At 46.1% G+C, this 25,738-nt stretch overlaps 1 long non-coding RNA gene across 1 annotated transcript in view; it reads right to left on the reverse strand.

Moving 5' to 3' along the window:
• Window positions 1-253: 253 nt before the first annotated feature.
• LOC138568918 (uncharacterized) overlaps window positions 254-25,738 on the reverse strand; it is an 88,113-nt gene continuing 62,628 nt past the window's right edge. The window contains exons 2-3 of the long non-coding RNA XR_011302997.1: window positions 16,729-16,963; window positions 254-384 (exon numbers count right to left, since the gene is read on the reverse strand). This is a non-coding gene — a long non-coding RNA (uncharacterized lncRNA). The remainder of the gene's footprint in view (window positions 385-16,728; window positions 16,964-25,738) is intronic.

The following is a 25,738-nucleotide window of genomic DNA, read 5'->3' on the forward strand; positions in this document are numbered from 1 at the left end:
CTAGGAAGTATGCCATATTTTTACTGTAGTATTGTTTCTGAAGGCAAACAACCTGCATTCCTAAAGTATTCTGTGCACAAAAATAATGAATATTTAATCTAATTGTTTGTGTGTATGTTCTTACACAGCTATAACATTATTCGGAGAATATGTAACAGCTATTTTGATTTATTTTCAATTTAAATTAAAAAAAAGTCAATAAAGTACATTGAATAGACATTTGTATTTGTGTAAATATGGGTGTGATTGCCATGACACTTTTCCCTTGAAGAATAATCTCCTGAAAGACGCCATTTTGGGTATCAGATTGCCAAAGTTTGTTTACGTTCATGCGTGTGTGTGTGTTGATGTCTGCAGTACCACCTCCGGACGATGGGGTCAGAGCTGAGGAAAAAAAGAAACATACACATTTAAACAAAAGTCCACACAAGGTGTACTATTTTAAAAGTTGTACAAAATTAGCACAGGTGGTTTTTGAGTCATTTTAAATCTTTTGAAAGACATTTCCATCTGGGGACACAGGGTCCAGGCCCCCACAATGGATTCAAGTCCCCCGAGCATGTGTGTGTTATCATACCCGAGCGCACACAAGGATAAGAACACAAGCTCCACACACATATTTTTCCTTGAAAATACATTAGGCCACTCTTACTCGCTCTTCACCACAAGATCCCAGGCAGACTCCCCTTGCATTTCTCACTGCTTCCATGAGCTGAAGTATGCTGCCAAATTTTCAGGAAAGTGCATCTTGGGTGCACAATAAAAGCATGTCCCCTTGGCGTCTTTCACGCTGCAACATCCAAGTGCAGGCCCCATAGCCACAACTAGCAGCAAGTACCCAACCACAGCTTTGTGTTGTGTTTGGCAGACGCTGTGAGCCATGGCAATTGAAGGGGGTGAGTGACTGTTAAGAAAGATTTCTTAATTGTAGGTAATTTTCCTTCCATGTGGCAACCCCTAAACTTTTTGCTGTTGTTTTCACCCATATATAGACTTTGCCAGAGAAGCGCAGCCTTCCGCCGCACTCCTCTGGGCTTTCGCTCCATTCTTACGGGGAAACTGACATGCCCTTAACACAGTCAGTACCGGGAAACGTTGTTTTCCGTAGTTCTTTTATCATGTTGCAGCTTTTGCGCAACATGACACAAGAGGGCAGCTAAGTATGCTAAGTTACTGCTCTCTTGGGTCTCTAGTCACTCTACAGGCCCTAGACACTCTCTTTGGATTGTTAACGAACGGTGCAAGTGAATCACAGATGGGACTGGTGGCAGCTATCGTTTATTTGTGTTTTGAGCTCCTTTTGGCTGTTCAAGCGCTTTTCTCACGCTTAGCCCAAAATGGTGGCCTGGCTTCCAAAATGGCCAGACCACGAGGCTCTTTGTCCTGCCCGCTGACCGTCTTGCCCTCTTCACCTTCCCCAGGTCGAGCCGACCCGGGGCCTTCCTTATTTGGGCATGTACTTTCCCGCGAAACACAGATGCTTTCGCAGGCTTCTACCGGCCTTGTGTGTGCCTCTAGGATGTGGGCTGGGATGTCTGGTCCCAATACACATCCTGGGTGCCAGAGAGTCTAGTGTGTCTTGGATGCCTGGGACCACCGTGGTCCGTGATAGGTCCACTTATGGTGTGAGTGTTTTGTGAGCAGATCTCCCATTGGGTCCTCTCCGTTTTGGCGCGAAGGGAACTCTGGATAAGAGGAGGCTGGAAACACCACTACCATGTCGATCTCCTGAGTTCTCACGAACAACGGATATAGGAGCCAAGTATCCTGCAACCAAGAGGCTGAACCGAGGAATCGCTGGTGACCCGCTGAAGGACTGCTCCTCTGCACTGCTGTCGCTCTGTACTGGTAAATCGACCCTTTGGAATGGTGGGAACAACTATTCTCGGCATCTTCATCATCTCCTGCACGTAAGCCTTTGGAAGCGTCTCTGGGCCATCCAGTGGACTGACCAGCTTACCCAGGAGTCTTGCGCTGTAACAGCCGTCAGGTTGCTGCTGCATTCCGAGTCCTTGACACTCTCACACGATTCGTACACTTGGCATTCCCAGGTCTGAAGTGAGAAGTGTACATTGGGCTGAAATACACACGGCCGCTTTGTTGCCCTGCTGTGGTAACAAACTTGCGGGTTCACTGCGTTTGGGACATCCTCCACTCTAACTTCTGCTGCCGCGGAATCTACACAACGCCGAGACGTCCCCTGCTCGCATCTGAACCTGCCAGCACTGAAACTGTCACGATGCCCGCTCCCGGGGAGCCGGCTCAGGCCCTGCGTCCCCGAAAGCGGACATCAAGTCCCCGGGGAAGGTCCCAGCAACCCCTTATAGAGGCCCTTTGGACAGCGTCCTGGCGCCTATGGCGCCAGGCTCATAGAAAACGTCAGTCCTGGCGCCATGGGCGCCAGGCTCATTATGAAAGTGTTTGGGTGCACTTACCTGATGCAGACCATGCTGCAGAACCCCGGCCTCCTTGAGGCCTGAAAGGAACTACTTTACCTGTGGGACTCATTTACCACCCGGGCGTGGTCGGGGAAGGATACATACCTGATTGGAGGAAGGACACATTCTAGGAACTTCTTCCAAGGCTATTTAAACCACACCTGATCAGCCACACGTGCTTCGCGTTGTTCTGCATCTAGCAGCTGGACGCTCACCGTGTCTGCTCCTGCATCTTGACTTCTGCCACACCTGCCAGCATCCTGAATCACCTGCAAAGGAAGGGAACAAGAGAACAGAAGAAGGAAAAGGCCTCACCTGCTAAATCTGCATCCCAGAGACATTTCGCCGACAATCCTGAAAAGGAAGACATTTATTTTTAAAAGCACATCGCATCGATCGCTGCTGCCCCGCATTCTACTCACCTTTACAGGGCGCCTCCATGTTCAGCAGCGACCATCCGGATTCGCAGTCGCGCCCCCGCACCTAGGGAGAAAAAGACAAGAACAAAGGTGAGAGAAAGAAGGGAAAAGGGAAGCTAAAACTCCATGTCAAGACTTACCTGTTGGGTCATTCCCTTTTCATTTCGGGTCCGCGCCGCATCCAGGCATTTTTGGACCCCGGCCCCTAAGGGGAAAAAGACATCAGCGTTAATGAGTGAATGAAAAGACATTACCAAAACACTCATTAAAGACTTACCTGATTTCCACAAGGATTTCACCGCTCACCTCGGGTCGGTGCCTGTTCCCCGGCATTCCGTACCCCGGCCCCTATGGGGAAAAAGACATTAGCATTAGAACATTAATGCATGGACACAAGGGGAACCACTTATAGAAAAACTTACCTGGAAGCCAAGCAAGTTTGGTTCTCACCCATCCGAAAATCCAGTGACGTAACTTGATACCAACGCGCCCCTGCATCAGAAGCAGGATGGAGAGCTCGTCCTTTCAGACCCTAAGTTGAGACGCTACAGGGAAGCACAGAAGGGTCTTGAGGAGGGTGAGAGGGGTAAGTGGGAGGCCGATTGCATTACCCCGCAGACAGTTAACCCCCTATTCTCACCTACAGAAGGATACTTCTGCGAGTCAGACAAGCCAGATCTGGGGCCCGGTCCAGTCCGTCTTCCGAACCCTGCGCATCACCTTAGACGAGGTCACAGCAGCGCGAACCAGGCCAGCGCCCCCGTGGGAGTCAGGTGAGCGTTACAGAAACTGACACGGAGAAGCCTGGGTCTGCCTGCATCGGGGGCCGGTGAGTAGCAACGCTAGGAACTGGTCGCCCTCCTGCAGTAGCCCGTAGCTTTTCCTCGCTGTGTTAAACAGCACACCTTTTTCACACTCGCGCTCTGCTTCTGCCCGCAAGTGGAGGCCGCGCTTGAGTAGCGGAGATCTGTTCGCCCTCCTTTGTTCACCACTCTGAACTGCCTGACTTCCTTGAAGAGACTCCCCTTGGCCCATCGGCACCAGCGTGTGCAGGTACTTTTGAGCACAAGGCTCCACTCTTCGTAGGGCTCGGACTTCCTTCTAGTTAGGTGGCCTCTGAAGGCGAACTGGGTCTAAACGATTACTTGCACTGCCTGTTTTCCTCCCCATCTAGGTGGTCTGCATATTTCGTACTTCTAACTCTTTAGACCCATCGGTAATTGTATATATATTGTATTTGATGGTGATGTGTTGGTTTACTTGAGTTTTATCGTGATTCTTTGCTATGGTCAATATTACAAAGGCCTTGTAATAAATGTGTCTATATTTTTTATATAACCCCTGCTTGGAGTAATTTGTAAGCGTCCTTGCTCTGTGTGCTCATTGCGGGCTTTCAGTCACCCTCACCCCTCTTGAGACCTAGTCTTGACCGCCGCAATCGCTACCTTGATTGGTCTGGCTTGTCCAGAGGTTACCCTGTTCCAAGAAACTAGGCTGGCCTTCTGAACCTCTGCCCCTCAAGGAGAGAGTTCAGAAATCCATCTTAACAGTGACAAGGAATTGATGACTGAGCAGTGCAGGCACTGGAAGGGGGTGTGTATAAGGCATGCTAAGTGGACTACGTTAAGGGTCAAGGGATGAGCAAAAGAGGAATTGAAGCCTGATAGTTAATTTTATAGAAGGATGTTAAAGGGGCATTGAGGATGTGGTGCAAAGGAAAGATACTCGAGGGTGATGAGTAAGGAAAATAGTGTAAATGAGATGGAGGTACAAATCTGGAAAAGTAGGCTCGTAGATTAAATGATTGTGGCTGAGATCTGTACCTGGTCTGCATTTTGCCACACCAGATTATGGGGCTGACTCGACCCCTTTCATTTTGCTTACAAAGTGATACACACTTGCTTAATGAACATATATTTCAATTAAGAATTCTCTTACATTGTGTTACTTCGCTTTATCATGTGACATGGTATTTTGAAAGCCAGATTTATTGAACAGTGTTCTAGTTCAGCCCTTGAATACCAATTTTTCAGAACACATTTGTTGTTCTAATATTGAAGATGGAATAGGAGAAGATGAAGTACCCTCTGTTGTCTAAATTTGAAACTGTGAAACCAGGAAGCTAGTGCTCAAAACCCTGCCTTTCCACAATTGACACATTGAGATGCTGAGCAAATCACTTTTCATCATTGTGCCTTGTTTTAACTGTCAGCAAAGTCTCCCTCATATGGATTTATAATCCATAGAGTCACCCCATAAATAAATAGTAACCATGTATATACTGTGCACTGGTGGGACGGCAGGATGCCAAGTGAGGCTGTTAGGTTTTGAATGAGTGCGGGGGGGAAGGGGGACAGGAGGAGCGTGTGCCATGTCTGGGTTATGTTCTGTTCGGATGTGTGCCATGCATTGCTGCCATTTGCATGGTTGTCAGGTGCTCTGGTGATCTGGAAGCTAGTGGGTGGGTTTGTTTAGTTGGGAGGATAGGGAAAGGCAAGATTGCAGTGCTAATGTTGAGGGTGCAGATTGTATGTATCCAGAGCTCTGTGTGCTTGTAAGGATTCTAGATCTAAAGTGTAGGAGGCATTTAAAGCTTTGTGTCCAAAGGTGTGGCATCATGGCCATAGTGTGCACATGCATTGGCCGGGGGCTGAGTATGTCAGTTGTAGTTAGAGGTGTAGGTTTGTGATGTTTGAAGTCTAGTGAAACTGTGTTTTTATAAGCATGTTTTAAGTGTTTTTTTGGGCATGTGGCTGGTTTGCGTTTGTGTGTGGTAAGATGGAGAGAACCTAAGGTTAGTATAAATGTGGGGAGTGTTCTTTTGGGTTTATGTAGGGCTTTCAAATTATTGGCTTTGCAGTGATTCCAAAGTAGGCAGGAAAGCAAGTATGGGTCGTTTGCTGAGCCAACACGTGTTTGGCAATTGGAGGGAAGCCGGATCCCCTGACTCTACTCCACCAATGAATTCTGCAGCTTCTCTGCCTATTTGCATTGGTATACAACTAAATATGGAATAGGTTGGAATGAGATATAGCCTCCTGTCAAATTGCTAGCAGGGACACACAAGGAAACCTGGGCTCAAATTTCCCATTGCACCAAATAATATTATCCTGGTGAAATCATTTTGCCATGTTTGGTTTGTGGGGGAGATTCCCTGGGGGCTGGTATTCCAAGAAACCACAAACATAACTGAAAAATATGTTGCATAAAAAGAAGGTAATGGCATAATGTCTACTATATACGCTTGTATGGGTGGGGGAGAGGGTGGTATGGAGTATGGTTATTCTGGCAGTTGGGGCCCCTTCATTATGGGCTTGGGCCACTGCAGCATGGGACAGAAAACCGTACTTGCTCCCGAGGCCAAAAGTTGCCAGTCCTCACTTGCTTTCGCCAGATAATTCCCCATTGGTGATGGGTTGTGTTCTCTCTCACTGAATGGAGTGCTGTACCTCCAGACGTGCTTCAATACTGCCTGGCGTGGCATCTGGGGCAGAAAAGACTTGGTGAATCACTGGCGTGAACCATGAATGGCAAATAGTTGGGCTAGCATTGGTTAACTACAAGATGGTGAACAAGTTTGGTGATTTACAGGAAAAGTGATGGGTTATGGATTGTTTTCAAAGGGGTAATTAGGAAGGATTACTGGGTTGCAAAAGTAAAGTAAGGTGCAGCAATAAAGAGGAATAGGGCAGTGTATGGGGAGAGTACACAGTAGAGTTAATGAGGGTGTTAGGGTTGGTGGTGTGCATGGATGATACATCTGTGGGCACACACAGGGATGAAGTGGAAGTTAGGTATTGTGGTTAGTGGTTGGTGAATTTCTTGGATGGGAAAGAGGTTGGCTCATTTCTGGTTGCGTAGGGAGATTTGGTAATCTGATGGTGTTTGTTGGGGGGGTTGTTGGTGGTTTGTGGAGTTGAGTTAGGGTTGGTGGGGTACTCCTAGGTTGGTTTGACTGCAAAAGTGTGGGAGAGGGTTTTTGCAGTTCGGAGGCCATTGTGTAATGTTTGGTGGAATGTTCCAGGGTACAGGGAGTGAACAAGAATATGAGGAGTGAGGGAGCACCATGGAATGATGGGGCCTGAGAGGGTTATGGCGTGTCGGGATAATTGCACTGTGATTGTGGATGTACAGGAGGGTTTATGGGTTGTGCGGGTGAATGAGAGTTTCTTGATATCAGGGTATGTGTGAAAGCAAGAAGGAAGATTGATGGGCTTTGGGCTATCAAAGTGTAGTAGAGGGAAGAGGCCGTTTTGGCAGGTTTGTTTTCCTAAAAGAAATGCAAATCCACAAGAGGCTCGATTCGCTACGTTGTGTGCAATAATGTGAAGCAAGTGTGAACATCTAATACAAATGTACAAGTCCGTGATTTACATGAAGTGCTTACACATTTCAAAGGGGCCATCAAACCATAATGAGCAGCGGTGAAGGCTTTCTGTGGAGAACAGTCACGATCCTGAATGGGGAAGGTCAGAATTCCTGAGATAACATCACAGTGGCTGGAATGATGGCCTACAGGCGAGCTTCAGTGATAGGTGCCATTTTTTGCCATATGGACCAAGTTACATATAAGGACTCTGCAGAGCTCCTGGAAAAGTGGGTCCACTCACCAACTACCACCACTCGAGATCAGGTAACACTGGAAAGAAAATCTCTGGAAATCTCTTCCAACGTCCTGAGGTTTCACCCAGATAGAGTATTGATGGAACACATCTTCCCCTTTTTCCCGTCCACTTCAGTCTTCACTTCTATCTCATCCCACCTGCAGAATACCCACCCGGCCTCGAAGATCTAAATGCTTCCAAGTATTCCTTGCCTCTTTATCTGATGCACAGACCTTCTGGGACTAGCATGCAGGTGACTGGGCGTTGTGGACACTTTCAAACCTCATGCCCTACAGAGGGATTCCCTGCCCAAATCTCACACCTTTCTAGCAGCAGATTTCCATGCGTTATGTAACACTTGTACCAATGTCATGGGACTGGACCACTTCCCTGGTTTGGTAGCTTGATTCTAACTTAAACATCAGACCTGGCAATCATCACACTCGCTGCCTTACAACACCTATCAAAGCATTCTTTATTGCTCCTTCCGGATTCCCTTTGTTCTGTTATTTGTTCCAAGCCAAACTCAAGTCTGGATACCTCACCTGACCACTGGGCTCACAGCTTGGTATTTGGTGTCCTGCACATACTAAATTAAATGAACTGATGCAAGTCATCGAGTGGAGGGTGCAACTGTGGCTGTCACTGTTTCAAGTACTGCTTCTTTCCAATTAGGTCTTGCCAAAATTGTCTGGTGAATGCACCCATTAAGAATCATATTGAAGCTTTCCACTGTAACATTTATTTCTGGATGGTATATAACATTAAACTTGTGAGATATGCATTTGCTATGAGTAATTTCCCTGGATTAAAATTGCAAAACATAATCAGTAACGAAGTAAGAGGGATACTCCTCAAATGAGAATATATTGTCAAGTAACTTTATTCAAACCCTGGCAAAAATGTCCCGGGTCAACTGTCCTGGTAAACTTGGCTGCTGCCCACTGGGTGAGAGGATCCACCAACGCTAGACAGTATTCTGTGCAGCTCCCAGACCTGATGGGGCAAAAGTGTTTAATTCCACTCTTTGCCATGGAATTGTGGGAACCCGGGTTATAGTAATAAGAGCTGAGCATGTCATAGGCTGCCTGCAAGATGTAGGTGGCTCCACCCCCATCAGAAATTCTAAAGAGAAACTCAGCCTGGCTGGGTTAAGCGCTGACCTCTTTATTCTCTCCGACTTTTCCTTTATCAAGCCAGCTGTGGCGTGGGTCAAAGCATTATGTGGCTGTGCATAATGGCAGCACATGTAGTGTAAGGGTGATGCGATGACAGGGTTTCAGCTGTAGGGTAGATGTTATTAGATATCGCTTTCTCTTGTTGTTTCAACAGCCCCCTAAACAAAAAGATAGATTGTCTGCCAAGTATTGTACGCATGAATGTCTGCCAGTTATGTCAGGTCAGAGTAATGGAAGAGAGAACACAGGCAGCCAAGGCGTGGGAAGGTGGGGAAGAGGGATATCTTTATTTTTTCACAAAAAACCTGGGCCAGACTAGCTCGTTTGCTGACTCTTCTGACATATTCCTAACGTCCAACACTCCAGTCCGAATCTGGCTGTGTGTTACCCCTGTACCCAAACTACACACGACAATGAAAAACTCGCCCATTGAAAGTCTGTGTTGGAGACAAAATAAACTCCGCTGACTGATGCAGAACCCTGTGATAAGAAGTAGGCCTTAATGACCGCCACCTGATGATGTATGTCTGCAGGTGCCGTGCCCCTCTCCTTGCTTCGAGTGTTTGTCCAGCGCAGCTCTGCAGACACCGGTATCGTTCCCGATGCAAACACTGCTATCACTGAGCGCAGAATTTATCTCAGCTCACAGCTTCCTTTTTATGGCACGCTTGGGAGGCGGCTGACACTCGTTGTCTTTGTATGACGCAGTTATTATGTTGCCGGAAGACGAATGGCCTGCAGAGTGGGAAGGTCAGTCGTTTCCGCAAAATGGGGCTACATCTGCAGCGGACTCACAGTCACCCTGGTGGCGTAATGAACTAAGGGGGTGATTTCGTAAGAGGGGCGCCCAAGGAAAGACACGATATTCAACTGTGGAGTAGTCTATGCACGAGAGACAACCAAAGGAAACTTGATTCAGTTGTACAAAGCAATGCCTTCACAAGTTGTTCTAGGAGAGATGTTCTAATGCTACACACTGAAACCCCTATACGTTAGCGTGACCAGGTTTTCAAGAAGAACCAGGACGGCTAACATAAATGCAGTGACGGGTGTTGAATTTTTTAAACTGTCTACTGCCCCCCCCCCCCACACCTGATATATATATATTTTTTAATACTAGGTTAAAATAGTGCATTTTAGAGCACACTTTTTTCAAAAAAATTGTTAAAAAGCCAAACAGTTTGCAGTTGGTTTTGTAGGGTAACTCAAGAAAAAAACCAATAGATGCAAATCACCAACAGTGCACAGCAGCATTTCTCCATAAAACATGTTCACACTGGCTGCACTATTATACACTAGTATTCCCATATCAGAACATACTCATGTTTACTTTGCTCATAATGCCAGATGCCAGTAATGATACTACAAAAAAAATGTCCATGCTTGTGCTGCCAATATTTGGCAGTTACCCCACGTTAGAACATACTTCGGTTGGCTTTACCATTAAACATGCATGCCAAGGTATGACTACATGTCCAAACTGCACTAAAATGCCAGTCGGGCTGCATAATAACACGTATCATGCTTGTTTTTATCAAAGATGCCCAATACCAAATGTCATACCGCAATAAGAAATGGCTAGACTGGCTGCATTGAAATGCCAGGTTAGCTACATAAGAACACTTATGCGTGTTTCATCAAAGATGCCCAATACAAAATGTCATGCCACAGTAAGAATATTGCCATTGATCCTGCTTGCTTTATAAAAAATGCCCAATACTAAATGTCATGCCATGGAAAGAATAATGCCACGGATCATGCATGCTTTATCAAAGCTGCCAAATATAAAATGTCATACAACAATATTAAATGGCTAGACTGGCTGCATTAAAACGCCACCCTAGCTACGTAATAACGCTCATCATGCTTGCTTTATCAACCATGCCAAGTAAAACATGCCATGTCTGCTCCATGGTGCGCCAGTGCCTTGCACTCAGTCATAATCACATTAATGATTAATGTGATTATGTGTGATTGCGAGGCCCTGGGGGGGGGCACAGGAGGCAGATGCATGCCAGGAGCTGGGGTCCCAGGGTACAGCCACAGCATTTTTTACTGGGCATAGATGCCCAGTAAAAACTGCCATGCCCAAACCCTGAGGCCCTGAGCGCCTCACAGGCACACATTAATTGTGTGCGTGTGAGGTGCTGGGGGGCCTAGTTATGGTATTTTTTATGGGGCATCTATCAGATGCCCATTAATGAATTCCATTCCTTCCCTCATTGCTCTACAGCGCCTCGCATGCACAGATAATCACTTATCTGTACCTGTGAGGTGCTGGAGGGCTTAGGGGTCAGTCTTGCCATTGCATGGGAGACGTTAGGAATCCCAGCGGACTGAGCAGGCATTGTTTACTGGGCATACAAAGTAAAAAATGCCATGCCTACCACCTGGGCCACAGTGCCTCACACGCGCACAATGAATGTGATTCTGTGTATGCAAGGCGCTGGGGGTACAGGGGTCAGGCATGTAATTTTTTACTGGACATCTATAAGTAATAAATAACATGCCTGACCCCTGGGTCCCCCAGCACCAAACACACGCACACAATCAAAGTGATTATGTGTGTGTGCAAGGCGCTGGGGGACCCAGTGGGGCACGTATGGTATTTTTTACAAGACATCTTGTCTAGTAAAAAAACACCATGCCTGTCCCTTGAGCTCCAGAGCGCCTAACACATGCACACAATCAACGTGATTATCAATGGGTGTCTGATAAGTGCAGGTAAGGGGACTGTAGGATTTCAGATACAGACCCAAGTGCAAGGGTTGCCAGGAGGCAGTGCGGGTATGCAGCTCGGTGGGCAAGGTTCTGGGCCTGAAATCAGAGGGTAGCGAGATGCTCAGTGCCGAAACAACAGAGATCAGCAGGGGAGAGGAAGAGAGAAGAAGAAGCAAATAGGAAGGTCTTGATGTGTTTCCGTAACCGAAGATGGTTCTCCTCAAGTTTCAGAGAGGCAGGGAGGCTGTTCCAGAGGGAGGGCCCAGGTGAAGAAAGAGATCTACCACCAACCTGTTGCATGGAGAAGCGATTGACCATGAGGGAGTTAGAGGTGGAGGAGTGAAGAGCTCGAGTAGGAGCCTTTGTTGTACAAACCTTCCCCACTTGCCAAAATCAGCTTGGACCAGCACACACACAAAAACACACACACATTTACACAACACACACACACATATTGCAAGCACTCTGTCTCATTCACACGAGCACCCATCATGCACTCACTCATAACACAAGCATACACGCATCCATACCCATATTTACATAAATAAATTAACATACAAACACACACATTTAGACAGCATACACAGAGCAAGCACTCTGTTTCATTCACACAAGCAACAAGAGACAATTGGAATGAGGATTCAACAAGGGAACCCTCCCGTCCCCTGCACACTTTAGGATGTTTGTACTAAGTCCACTACTGTTTTCTCATATTAATACAAAAAACATATAAACCAAAGAGTTCAGTTGTGTGTTTTTATAGCAAAAGTTTATATCTAAAGTGTCAAATACACACTATTTCAAAAGGAGAAACATTTACAAATTCAAGAAGCAAAGCAGTGCAATAGTAGGTCACAATAAATTTGAAACAATGGTGGAATCCAATTCATGTGGCGAAGCGTTTCGAGGATACTTTCCTCTTCTTCATATGGCCAAAATTGAATTCTTCGTACAAAAGGAAAAAAACAAAGGGGAGAACGTTTGTACAAGTTTTTTATACCTTGAGGTAATTCATTAAACTCATGCTGTACATTTCAGTCTCATCTGTGAGCCAGAACAGACTACATTGTCAGAGAAATTGTAATTAACCTAGTACCACAAGGGCACATTCATTCCCAGTTAAATTCAGGGTGAGGGGAGGAGATTGACCATGAGGGAGTTAGAGGTGGAGGAGTGAAGAGCTCGAGTAGGAGCCTTTGTTGTACACACCTTCCCCACTTGCCAAAATCAGCTTGGACCAGCACAAACACAAAAACGCACACACATTTACACAACACATACACACATATAGCAAGCACTCTGTCTCATTCACACGAGCACCCATCATGTACTCACTCATAACACAAGCATACACACATCCATACCCATATTTATATAAATAAATTAACATACAAACACACACATTTAGACAGCATACACAGAGCAAGCACTCTGTTTCATTCACACAAGCATACATCATGCACTCACTAATAACTCAAGCATACACGCATCCATACACATATTTAAATCATAAATAAATGAACATACAAGCACACACATTTGCACAACATACACAGAGCAAGCATTCTCTCATTCGCACGAGCATCCACCATCATCCATTCACCTAACAACCCAAGCATGCACGCATCCATACACATAATTTAAATTAAAAAATACATGAACATAAACAAACGTACCTTCTGCCACGGGTCTTTCCTTTCCAGCCCCTGCTAGCATGAACAGGAATCAGGAAGCTTCCCAGTTACTGCACATGCGTGTAGGGGTCTGAGCATGAGTAACGAGATGCCCCATTCCAGCCTGCTCTGTATGTATGTGCGAAGAAGCGCAGGAGCACCCCCTTGCACATACAGACATGCAGTTCCCCAGCCAGCATTGCCAATGAGCAATGCAAGGCTTATGAAGCAAAACACCACTAGGCTTGCATGGCTCATTGAGCTTGCACAGCTGGGGAACTGTAAATGTCAAAGTAAAACAGTGTTTCCCTTTGACAGTTCAGATCGCTCCCTAAGATGAAAAAAACTGATGAGGGAGTGCTCAGTATTTCAATGGGCTGGTGTGATGCTGGAAATTCATCGGAGGGACAGGGCCTCCGTATCCTTGTCCTTTACTGCCTTTTTATCGTGTGTTCTGTCGTATTTTCTTTGCAGGTGTTCACGTGGGACTCCTGGCGGTGCAGCTCTCTCTCTTTTGGTTTGGTGAACAGACCCATGGGATACCCTTACGGCACCCATGGGTGGGAGGTACAACCTTGTGCCCCTAGTGTATGTTTTTGGGCACCTGTGGGTGGCCCGCAGGGTATGGGCTGGTGGCAGCTCCATTCTGACTTTGACAGGTGCGCTGAGTATCCTCCATTTTGGGGATCCCCAGGCCCTGCCATTGGAATCAGTTGATTCCTGATGGAAAACAAGATGGCCCCTGTGGCCTCTTGCTTTCTAATACCTATTACCTTGTTTTCCCAAAGTCCTGGGAAGCCCTGACTCTGTCACTTCCCCCTGACTGGCTGTTGGGTGGAAGTTCCATATATGGTGTTGTTGTGAAGTCCAGTCCAGACTGACTGGAGCCTTCCCAGTGACTGTATGTTGTGGGTACGCCCTGTGGGTGGGACCTGGGTGAATGGAGTGTGTGACCAATATGCACTTCTTGTTGTGGCTGTCTGGTTACTGGTATGAGAGACAAAGACTGAGACAGCCCTGCCCGAAACTGGCCTGAATGCAGTATGTAGTGTTGAATGGCTGGGTACTTGTCCCAATCCACATTCCTTGTTGTGAGTGTCTAAGAGGGAGGAGGATGGCCTGAAAGCACTGTGTGCCTGTTGGCTGACTGACTGCATGAATGCCCTTCTGTATGATTGGCTGCTGAGAGTGACCCAGCAGTGTGGATGAGAGACAAGATAGTATATCTGGGGACCTCTCACCACTGGAAATTGTTCAGAAGCGTTCAGAAGCTGTGTCTACACTTTAAGAGTAACTGGAACTGCTGATCCTCGAAGCCCAGCTGGAAGATGAACACTTGCTGTTGTATTTGCTTCGACCTGATCTGAAAGCTACCGAAATCGTCAAGGACTGATCCGAGAGAGGACCTGGTAAGGCGCCCTCTTCCCGTGCTCCGAGGGACCATCGAGCACCGCTAACCTTCGCCGAAGCTCCCTGGAAGTCAGACCCTCGAAAGGCTGCCGACCCGAGACAGGACCGCTGAGGAGAACGAAGCAAAGCACCCGGACTTCGCCGCTGTCGAAGTCCATTGCCGTCGACCAGGGTTCTCAGGTTTGTGTAACCGCTGGAGGCCCGTCGAAGTTGTGTTGCAAAGCCGTGGGGACCACTTGACGCTGTGCCACTGACGACCGGAGCCACCCGCTCCTTTGCCTAAGAACATTTGAATCCAAGGACTCCCTTGTCCGCAACGTCGACCGCTTTGTCCCGCTGGAGAAAGTCGAGGACGACCAACGCGCCGAGGACAATCCGCCGGTGGGTTTCCCGCCACCTGAAGGCCACAAAGACTTCGACGACTCTACGCCCTTGCTGGGCCACAGTTCTTCCGAAACTCTCTGCGGTCCTGAACAATCTATCGCTGAGGTGCCCCGCACACCTCATCCTCGCAGGACGTTGCTGACGAGCACCGCCTGGATCGACATCGGGGTCTCGGCACCCTTGAACTTCTCATCGCTGCCGTCGATGATACGTTCACCATCTTCGACGCCTCTCGACGATCCGTGGCTCCTGCTTTAAAGGGAGTCACTCAAGTAGGATCCTTCGACTCGTCTTCGAAGAACTCTGCTCCACCAGGTACAATGGGGGGGTAAAACATTATAGGAGGGAATAAGGCTATTGAACAATATATGGACTGGGCTTGTGCTATATATCTTTATTTTACAGGTTGTCGAGGTGGGGGGATCTCCACACAGAACTGTCTCCATCGGTATAGGCCAGCATTCTGCCTATTGTTTCAACCAATTTACGTTCCTTCCTATCTCTATTGCTGGTTTCCTCGTTATTGATCTGTGTGACATTTTAACCGTACAGTTGATGAACTTTAATGAGATTTGATAACATTGGTGGTACCACTTTAGAATTGTATATATTTATCATTGTTGATTTCCGAGTACAAAGTGTGTTATTGTGATCGTGTACATACCTTTGAATATTAATTATATAAAGACTGTGTTTTCAATAATACAGTGTGTGGACATTCCTTTGTGGGGGTTCGGGGACTGCACTGTACTTAAGAACCAGCCTGCATCACCTCCTGAGAAGCTAGGCCTTGATTGCTCGACTATGTTACCAATAATAGAGAATCTTGGCTGGGGTCCTCTGTGCCTCTCCTGTACCATATAGAGAGCGGAAGTACAGACACCCCCTCCAGTCTTTACAGCTGGCTCCTCAATAATGGGCAAGAGGGGGCCAAGACCTGGTCGGTCAGCGCCCCTTAGTCAATTATGGATGAGCTGCCCCTAAATAAATAAAGGACCACCCCCTCACTATGCCACTGGACTTCCCCCCCATCCGAACGCCCGCTTCCTCCCCCCACAGTATTTCCAGCACTGATCATGCTCATAAAATGTGTGGTTTTAAATTGGGATGGATGGATGTTAATACAAAAGGAGTTATGGCTCCGATTGATATGACAGGCATTTCTGTTTCTTCATGTCTTAGTGGCACAGTGCATGTGGATGGTACCTGAAAGGTTGGGGGTTTGATCTCAACCCACCACATAAAAATTCTGAAAATGTTATAACCAGACTGATGCTATATCCTGCTAGTTTGCCTCTGGCTCTCTTCTAGCTCAAGTCCTCCTCAGCCTCACCATCGCTGCCCACCCTGCTCTGCCTCCTGCTTTTACTCATTCTGTCTCCCGTGATTCCCTTCCTTTGAAACTTCTTACCCCTTGAACGCAATATCATCCATGTGGTGAGTAGGCAGTGTGATGAAGTGACTTCTGCCCTGTGGGAGTACAAGTGTGAGTAGAGGCTAAACGACCACTCAGCCCTCACACTTCTACAAACCAAGAGTCCACTCAATCATAAAGGTAAAACAGGCACAGTCAAGAGATATACATCCTTTGCTTTTTGTGTTAGTGTGGGCCGAGTGAAGGCTATACTCATAAGGAATATTCAATCAAGGTTCTATAAAAAATATATACTTTAATCAGACACATGATATACAATACAAACTAACCGGAAAACACTGTAAAAGCCCACCCTCATCGAAGAAACACAGAATATGCACAGATAGAATAGATGCAGCGCTCTGGGTTACGAGACGAGAGGAGAAAACCAATCAAAAGACCACAAATTTGCAAAAGGCGATTAAAAGGTCCTATCGAGTCTCCAAAGAAAGACTTGCGGGGGAGGGCAGATATCGGTCAGCCGTACCTTTGCAAATGTCTTGGTGGCTCAATGGTGTGGAACCAGGATTCTCGGTGCGGAGGATACTGCAGTCGCGATGGCCCAGCAGCAAACTGGCAATGGTGGCTGTGGTCTCAAATCGTCTACTCGTGCTGTCCAGATCAGTTGGTCCCCAGGTTCAGTCAGTAGTTGCAGCTCGACGACGGTGAGCTGGTACCAAGATGTGCAGATGAGTGGATTCTGTGCACAGGCTCAGCGGTCACTGTTTGGGGAACACCAGAGTTGGATCGATTAACTTGCAGGAGCGACTATGAAGAAGTCAAACAGCGGACAGTGGTTCAGAGAACAATGGACACCAAAGGGCAGCGTTGAAGGATCCTGCTAGATTGCTCTGCAACAAGTGTGCTTGAGTTACGGCTCGGAGTGGGTCATCGGTGGTGTGCGTCCCACTCCAGGGTCTCAAAGGCCAATGTTAGTGCTTAGCTCGGGCTCCCAAACACTGGTGAGGCTGGAACACACCTTCAGGGAACCTGCAACATGATCAGGCCCTAGGCTACAGGGTGGTTGGCAGAGAGACAGGTCTATCGCCCAGCCGCAGAGTTAATCCCCAATGGTCCCTGGGGATTTATATTTATTTTTATTTATTGTTTATTTGTAATTAGCACTATACAGCTAAAATGGTGCTTCAAGGAGCATCGAGACAGGTGGGGAAAGGAATAAAACTAGAAAAAACTTTCTTAAAAGGTCTTGAAGCATTCGGAATGTGCAAGTGCTAAAGAATGAGAGCAGGAGAAAGGGGGTGTAGGGGAACTGCAGGAAGGGGGAGGGAATGAAGACAAGAAAATAGCATTCTGACTAGGTCGTGAGACGATTTGGAACGTGCAAGTGCTAAACATAAAAGGGAGGGAGAGGTGAGAGGTACAAAACAGAAACAATTTAAGTGCAGAAACAAGTAGGTCAATTGCACTCAGGGAACCAGATATGCAATTGTGTAAAGCAGGTAAGAGTGACTGCAACCTGGAACAGCCACACCTCGTGGACTGAGGAGCTACATCAGCCACACAGGCACAGGTGAAGACTACGCAAGTAAGAGTGGCTGCAACCTGGAAAGGCCACACCTCATGGACTGAAGGGTTACATCAGGCATTCAGACAAGCAGTTGTAGCATTAGGGATGTGAAGTGCTGAACTCAGAGGAAGGGGCATGAGGAAGGAGATATGTGAAAACAACAGAGAGGATAAAAACAGTAAAGGTAAACAATTAGGAGCCAAGCAAGGGAGTGCTACGGAACAGGTGCACAGAGGAGGGGGTATAACAAGTGTGTAGGTAGGAAGACATAGACCTTGAGGTGTCGCAGGCCACAAAGGTAACAGCATAAATGAATGCAACACAGCAGAGGTAAACACAATGATACAACAGTTAACGTGCAGTACACAGCAAGGCTGTGAAAAAAGGACTAAACTTTAATGCAGGCCGGTATGGTGCAATGAACAGCAAGATATGATATGATATGGTATGATATGATAAGGCATTTATAACGCGGACTGCAAAAGTCAACAGGAGGGTCCAGGTAGTAAAGTGCGGTGTGCAGCATAGCTGCAAATGTCAACAGGATGGTACAGGTAGGAAAGGGACGGTGTGTAGCGTAGCTGCAAAAGTCAACATGAAGCTCTAGGTAGGAGAGGAGTGGTGCACAGGGAGGGCTGTGAGGAAATTCAGCCTGATCAGGAGGAAGGTAAGAGTGAAAGAAATCAAGGTGAAGAAACTCAAGCTATACCATAGAAGCCTGTACGTGATTTCAACCCGGCACTCCACCTAAGTCAACGCCTAGCGTGTGATACACAGCTGGAACCCTTAATTATTTATTTATGTCTATAAGTTCTTTTATTTCTGAATGATACACGCTTATATCACGCCCCTCTCTTTGAATCCCCCCCGGTCACACTGAACCAGGAAGCAGGCTGTTTTGCAAAGTTAAAAAGATTTATTTTAGGTATTTTCAGAATATATATATATCACACTATTTAATGGTTTATAGAATGATCACCAATGGGGTGATGTCGCAATAAATCTCTAATCACACAGAGTACTGATAGGAAAAATAATGCAGAATAGAAATAATACTTTTGTGTGGGTTCAATTAAAATGCAATGTGATTACTCTTTCCCCCTTCACACTACTCAATCCCCCCAATATGCAGTATAAAGAGATGGAAGGAGAGAAACAGGGTTCGGGAATACAGAATCCAACAACACAGTATCAATCCCAATTTCCCCCAGAAAACAAAGAGAAAAACAGGAATGATTGCAACTTGTCAAAATGGTTTTGAATGTGGCTTTGAATGGATGGGTAAAACACTGAAAATGGATTTAATTCACTAAAATGGTTTCAATACTAGTGGGAGCCGCTTTGTATGGTTTCAGATAAACACTAGCAATGATTATTAAGTAACTAGCAGGTTGAAAACTTAATTCTGAGGTCGGATGCAATGAACAGCTATTTCACACGTGAGAGATTTGAGCCAAGCGAAAAATTAGCGGCAAACTTTTCCGCGCTCGATAAGCGCGATTACAGAAAAACTATAATGATTTGGGATGCAGTTTTGGGTGTGTTGGAAAGCTTCAATTTGACACTTAAATTTCATTTCTAGCATACATGGTGAAGAAGTTATGAAGGTTTTTGTGGAGGTTTTTGGGTAAGACAAAAGATTTTCTACAATTCTGTTCTGGATATAATAGAATGGGATTACTTATGGATAAGATATTTGCTAGCGACAATCCTATGCTATGGATACTCACTACCACTGTTTGGAATGGACCCGTCAGGGATCGGGTCAGGGAGACTTTCTGGACTCGAATTTTGCACACCGGACTAGACTCAAGGCGCTCTGGTTCTGCGATCAGCAATGCACTCTGGACACTGCACGGCGGAATCGGACTGGATCTGACGGGTTGGTTCTGGTTCGCAGCTATCTGGTCACAGCTCTGCTCTACTGGGTTGGAGCTCTGGATTCTGGCACAAATTCTGAGCAAGAAAGCAGCACAGCTCAGCCAGGCTGTTCTTGTTGTTGTTCCCCTTAGAGGTCGGGGGTAAAATCTGGTTTCTCAATTTTTTAAAGGCCAAGCTGAGAATGGTTCAGCTTTGGAAGTGTGCCTTTCTGCTTTCAAAGTTCTGGAGTCTGGAATATGGATTTCTCTTGCAAAGTGCTCTGCCAGCAATCGGATGGTGGGTGAATGTGTGTGTGTGTGCGGTCCTAAGCTGTCTCTATTTATGTATTTTCTAAAAGGGTGGGTATGCTGACTTCTACTAGGCACACCCCCTAGATATTCTATTGGTTAGGGTATTTCCTCTCCCCTGATTTGAGACGAAAACAGAGTGTCATGGTGACGCTGTGTTTTATGATCCAGGGAGAACCTCCCCTTTGTTTCTACACAGAACATCTATTTTTCATACAAGACATATTTACAATTTTACACACTTGCTAGGAACAGCATATTGATATCACAGATTGGGTGGTCTGGTACCCAATGTCAGATTTGGCCACATTTTTACACATATGTGCGCATGATATCTGGGCATAATCATGTGAAGTTTCATGTTTGTGGCATCGCTACAATTGCTACAAAAGCACATATTCTGTAGTCATGTCCCTGAACATAGCACAGAGTTCTGAGTAGTTTTAAAACGTGACCAGAATTTTTATATTAACAATACTGTCATTTTACACATTTGTACACTTTTGCAAGGTCCTCTGTCAGTCCTTTTCAAAAATATACTTTCTTGTTCTTTAAGAGTACAACATAACTGTCTGTCCCCGCCCAAAAGTTTTGGTGGGTCAAGAGCAATCCCCCCCTCTGTCCTTTGGCAGGAGTTTCTGTTGACAGTTGCATCTGCATATCTTTTCAATCAAGGGAGTCTTTTGTCTCTTCCCCAGAGCAGCAGAGCAAAATACCCTCCCCTTTTCATTAACACCTGACTGGGAGTTCCTGGGCTTTATATTGTTTTTGATAGCAAGTCCCTTAATTTCGACCATGTTATTTTAACTGCACAAGTTAAGCTTCCAATGTAATTAACTGACAGCTATCACACAGGCGGCCAGCGGTACTGCGCCCATTTCTGACAAATTTTACAGACCAGCACACTTTTTAATGTGGATATTCTTGTGATGAAATCTGCTTTTCCTGACATTGTGTGCTTATGTGGATTGGGCTTTTGGGCTTTTTGAGGCCATTTTGTTGGTTCTGGTGCCACCAGCACACAGTGATGTCACAGGGCAGAGCCTAGTGGGTCAATGCATCCCACAAGCCCAGAGGAGCCAGAGAGAGGGAAAGGTGCCCGGAAAGGTAAGAGGGTGCGAGGCATTCAGGGAAGAGTGTGCACGACAAGGGTGGGACTGTAGGTTAGGAAGGTGAGAGAGGCAGGATGAGAAGAGAAGGCTGCAGGTTGCGGGGTGAAAAAGGAAGAGGGTAGAGGGAAAAGGAAGGGAAGGCAGGCTAGTGTAAAGAGGAGATCGGAAACAGCAAAAAGAGGATGGAGGGGAGAACAGGGACGCCATTTCATCAAAATGCCTGGGGCAGTGGAAGTGACATCACATGGCCCTTGACCTCTGATGACATCACAGGAAGAGATGGCATTTGATCCCATCATGAAGTGACATCATGGGAAGCAATGGAACATGACCTTTCACCCCTTGACAAAACAGGAAGTGGCATCAAATAGCATTGTTCCTAAGTACACTACGAAAAATATGGTTACGATATAACTGCAATGTGATATACATTTCATACAAGAATGGATCACCATATGTATCATTCATATCAGTGTGCATCGGTCCATATTACCAAATTACTATGAATGCAAGCAGACATCCAATGCCAAATAATAATGGTGTGCAGTAATAAAATCACAGCAAAAAAGTAATCTGTAAAAAGAATCACGGCAAAAATGCTATGGTTTGACCCACTGAAAGTGTACCCATTATACCATTTAAGGAAAGCGGGGATTGCTTGGGGGTCCCCCGCTACGTTTAAATGGTATAATGGGTCCGGGTGTTGTCCGCATCCATTACATGAATTGCGGCAGCAAAACCACTGCCTTTTTGCCGTGTTTTTTGGTGTAAACAGCCATTTTTGCCTCGATTTTAACACATGGAACCTTAATAATTATGTGTTATTATAGAGCACTTATGCTTAAGCGCTATATATAGAACAAATAAACATAAAATATCACCCAACCTGTGCTGGTACTCATTTATCAACCTCAGAAGGATGGACGGCTGAGTTGGCCATGCCAGGATTCGAAGCTGCAACATGCAGATCACAAACACACATTGCAGAAGCAAGCGCTCAACCCACTGAGCTATTTTACAGGCCTTCGGCTATCTTACCGGCTATAGTAAAATGAGCAATTACATGTCTGAATGTTCTCAAAGTCAGAAAGCAAATGACACTCTGTGTAGTGGATACCATTTATTTATTTATAAGCTTATAAAGTGCTGAAAGCCTGCAGGCATCGGGGCATATAAACATGAACACAAAGTTACGACATAAAAAGTACGGGACAGCGGACCTGACCTAGCTAAACTTCCTGTGTAGAGAACTACCCTCACTTGAGTAGAAATCCATGTAACTGGATTCCAGTCGAATGGCTAGTGGGAGGCTGTTCCATTTTATTGCCGCCAGCACCGGAAAGGCCCTTCCCAGCCCAGTTGCTCATTTATGGGCAGGTACTGTAATCATGCCTAGGGTCTCCAACCACAGGGCATGATTGGGTACATATTGAACAATTTTCTCCTTAAGGTAGGCTAGGGCGATACCATGCAGACAGCTATGGACCAGAGTTAGGGATTTGAAAAGGATCCTATCCTCAACTTTCAACCAGTGAAGTACGTGCTAATATCAGATGGTAGAAAGTCAGCGACGCTTGTTGAGAGGCTCCGGTACTTTACTGCTGCTTTGCCTTGTGAGGAGACCTTCTAGAAGATATGTGTCTAACACCATGATTTCAGTGCTTGTTCATACCTGAGATGCCCCGATTTGACTATTGCCTTGGGACTCGCGATCTTATCGATCTTTCGATTTTTGTGATGACAATGGCACCACCCTCCCCTTTGTAAATGTGATATTGTTGACCCTTGGCCTGGTTGGCCACTGCTGTTGAAGTTTCTGATACTTTGGGAAGCTACCCCTTCTAGCTATAAGTGTAATCTTGTTTTCCTGATAAAGACGTTGTTAAGTGATTTACATACTTCGAAACTGGTCGAGAAATTGGGGATGTGATCATGTTGTATATTTAATTGATCCACTCTAGGAGCTGACCACTTTTGTCACAATTATAGTGGTCCTGTACATTGAATGCACTTTATAAAACTAAATCTGTGAGCTATGATTTTTAACAGGCTTTATCACATATGTATTGACGTTGGGTATATAAACTTTATAGAATGTGTATGTATGGCAGCTTTTTGTGGACGAATGAGTGAATGATTTATTGTCAACTGTATGAATTGTATGGATTACGATGTTCTTAATTCTCCTGCAATGTAAATAATGTACTAAGTGCTGATTAAGTCACAATTAATTTGTCTTTTCAAATGATGTATTAGGCACAATAAAATCCTTTTTGATACTTTGTTTATAAATTAAACTCCTCTGGACTTTTTTCTTCTAAGCTAATCAAGTGACTGAGGACACTGAGATGGAATGTCTTGTGATGAACGTAACAGAGACAGCGTCAGAAAAAAACATGCTACAACTGCAACTTGCGAAAAGAAAAACACATAGTCCGAAATGGATGCTTATTCCACTCTAAGGGCCTCATTACACGGATGGCGGTAAGGGTTTACCGGTACCGGTATTTTCCCGGTACCGGTAAATCCTTACCGCCTTACTACGAGGTCCCTTTGCGGGTTGGGGAATTTAACGCCTGCTTTTTGCAGGCGTTAAAAACCAACCCGCAAAGGGACCAGGGAGCTAATTACAGTACCGCAATTTGCGGTACCGTAATTAGCGCATTCCCCATTCCCATAGAGCCCGATGGGGCAAAAATGGGAATGGGGAAGGGCAATGGGGGAAGGGGGACTTACCTCCCCGCCAACCTTGGAATAGGGTGGTAATTCCCCTTTCCACCAAGGCGTGCCGGTATTTTACCGGCAGGAACCATGACGCTCCGTGTAATGAGGTCCTAAATTTTTTTTTGAGTTTTTTCTCTGCATTGTGAATTTGTTGTGTTGAAGAACAGATTAAATCAGTGACTGACCCCTGAAGTATGCCTGAGTCTATCAATTATTGTACAGCATTCCAGAAAGACAAATTATTTGTTATTTCTATTCTTTCTTTTTTAGGGTTACTGCTCAAAGTGTTATACTTGTGGAACCCCCTGTTTTTTTAAGAGGCCCGTAAAAGAAAGCCAGCCACTCCAGAAACAAAGAGCTACATGGTGCTGCCGACAGCACAGAAGCTTCCATTAAAAAAAAATGGTTTTCTTGCAGGGGTAGCAAGGGAGACCTCAGGGGTTACAGATGTGACCCCTAGCAACCCCAAAATAACATCCTTGGAGGAGAAAGAAAGGGGAGGAAAGGAGGGTAGGGTAAGAAGAGGGCAAGAGAGTGAGGGTTACCATTGGGAGCAGCCCAGCAGGAAATGAAAGGTGAGTCAGGAAGAGCGGGGATGAAGATAGAAAAGGGGGAATGGCATAGAAGGGAATGTAGGGGCTCCCCAAGATTGCACAAGGCTGTGCGAAGAAGGAGGATAGAAAGGGGGGGGAGAAACCAGCCACCACAGGAAAGGGCAACAGGGCCAAGGCCGAGGCAAAGCAGATGTAAAAGAAGTGGGTTGGGGGCAAAGAGTGCACACGAGAGGCAGAGCAGGGGCAGAAGGAGAAGCGCAGCTGCGCTAAGGGGAAAAGTGAGGGTAAAGAAAAAAATGAAAGAGGGATTTGGAAGAAAGAAGAAAGAAGACAGAAGGAGGGGGCCTCCTTACATTTAGGCATGTAGCAAAGTGTATAGTGAAACATCGGGGAAGAAAGAAGGCCCCGGAGCACCGTCCGTGGCTGGAAAAGGCCAGACAAGGAAAAGGCCTTAAAAGTGGGCCATAGGTGGTGGGCTAGCACAGCCTGCCGGCTCAGGGTCAATCCAATTTGTCAGTGCGACTGCCCAATCAGACGGCGGAATGGGCTGCAATAGAGCAGCTAGGAGGTGGCAGAGTGTTGCGGGCCCGGGGAGCCAGCCTAGATGGCCAGGATTAAAACATTCAGCCATCTTGGAGTGTATCAGATGCTCTGACTTTAAATAAGTAATAAAGGCATCAGCCTCCTCCTGCACTCGGAGAGATGCAGGAGGGGCCTGATAACCAGTCTCAAGGTCTCTTAAATTGGTGAATGAGACAAGGCTAGACTAGGAAAATGCCTTAAAATTGGGCCTTAGGTGGTGGGCTGGCACAGGCTACTGGCTCAGGGTCAATCCAACTTGTTGGTGCAACTGCCCAATCAGATGGCGGAATGGGCTGCAATAGAGCAACTTCAGAGGCGGCAGAGCATCGTGGGTCAGGGGAGCCAGCCTTGATGGTCGGGATACAGCATTCTGGCCATCTTGGAGTGTATCAGATGCTCCTACGTTAATAAGGAATAAAGGCATCAGCTTCCTCCTGCACTATGAGAGATGCAGGAGGTGCCTGATAACCAGCCTCAAGGCCTCTGTAGTTGGTGAAGGAGGACAGACCTTTTCTATGATTTGGAACAGCTGGCATCACCTTACAACTAGAGTACTTTAGAAAGTACTGCTTTCTTAGCAGGGTCCAATGAAATCTTTTCAAATGATGATCCAAAGATGCTTCAAGATGATTCTGAGAAGTGGCAGGAGGCCCCTTTTTTTATAAGAAAAAGTCTCCAGGTGATTGTACTAAAGCTAGCCTGTTTTAGGAGTCCAATCCCTGCCCTTGAAATGAGTGGACTTTGCCCTTCTGATGTCACACTTAAAGTGCTTTGCTCCAGAGGAAGTGGATGGGATAGGAAAGAGACAGAGAGGTACAAATGGTGGCAG

This window comes from Ambystoma mexicanum, chromosome 2q, assembly GCF_040938575.1.
Source record: "Ambystoma mexicanum isolate Mex_15411 chromosome 2q, UKY_AmexF1_1, whole genome shotgun sequence".
Classification (NCBI taxonomy): domain Eukaryota; kingdom Metazoa; phylum Chordata; class Amphibia; order Caudata; family Ambystomatidae; genus Ambystoma; species Ambystoma mexicanum.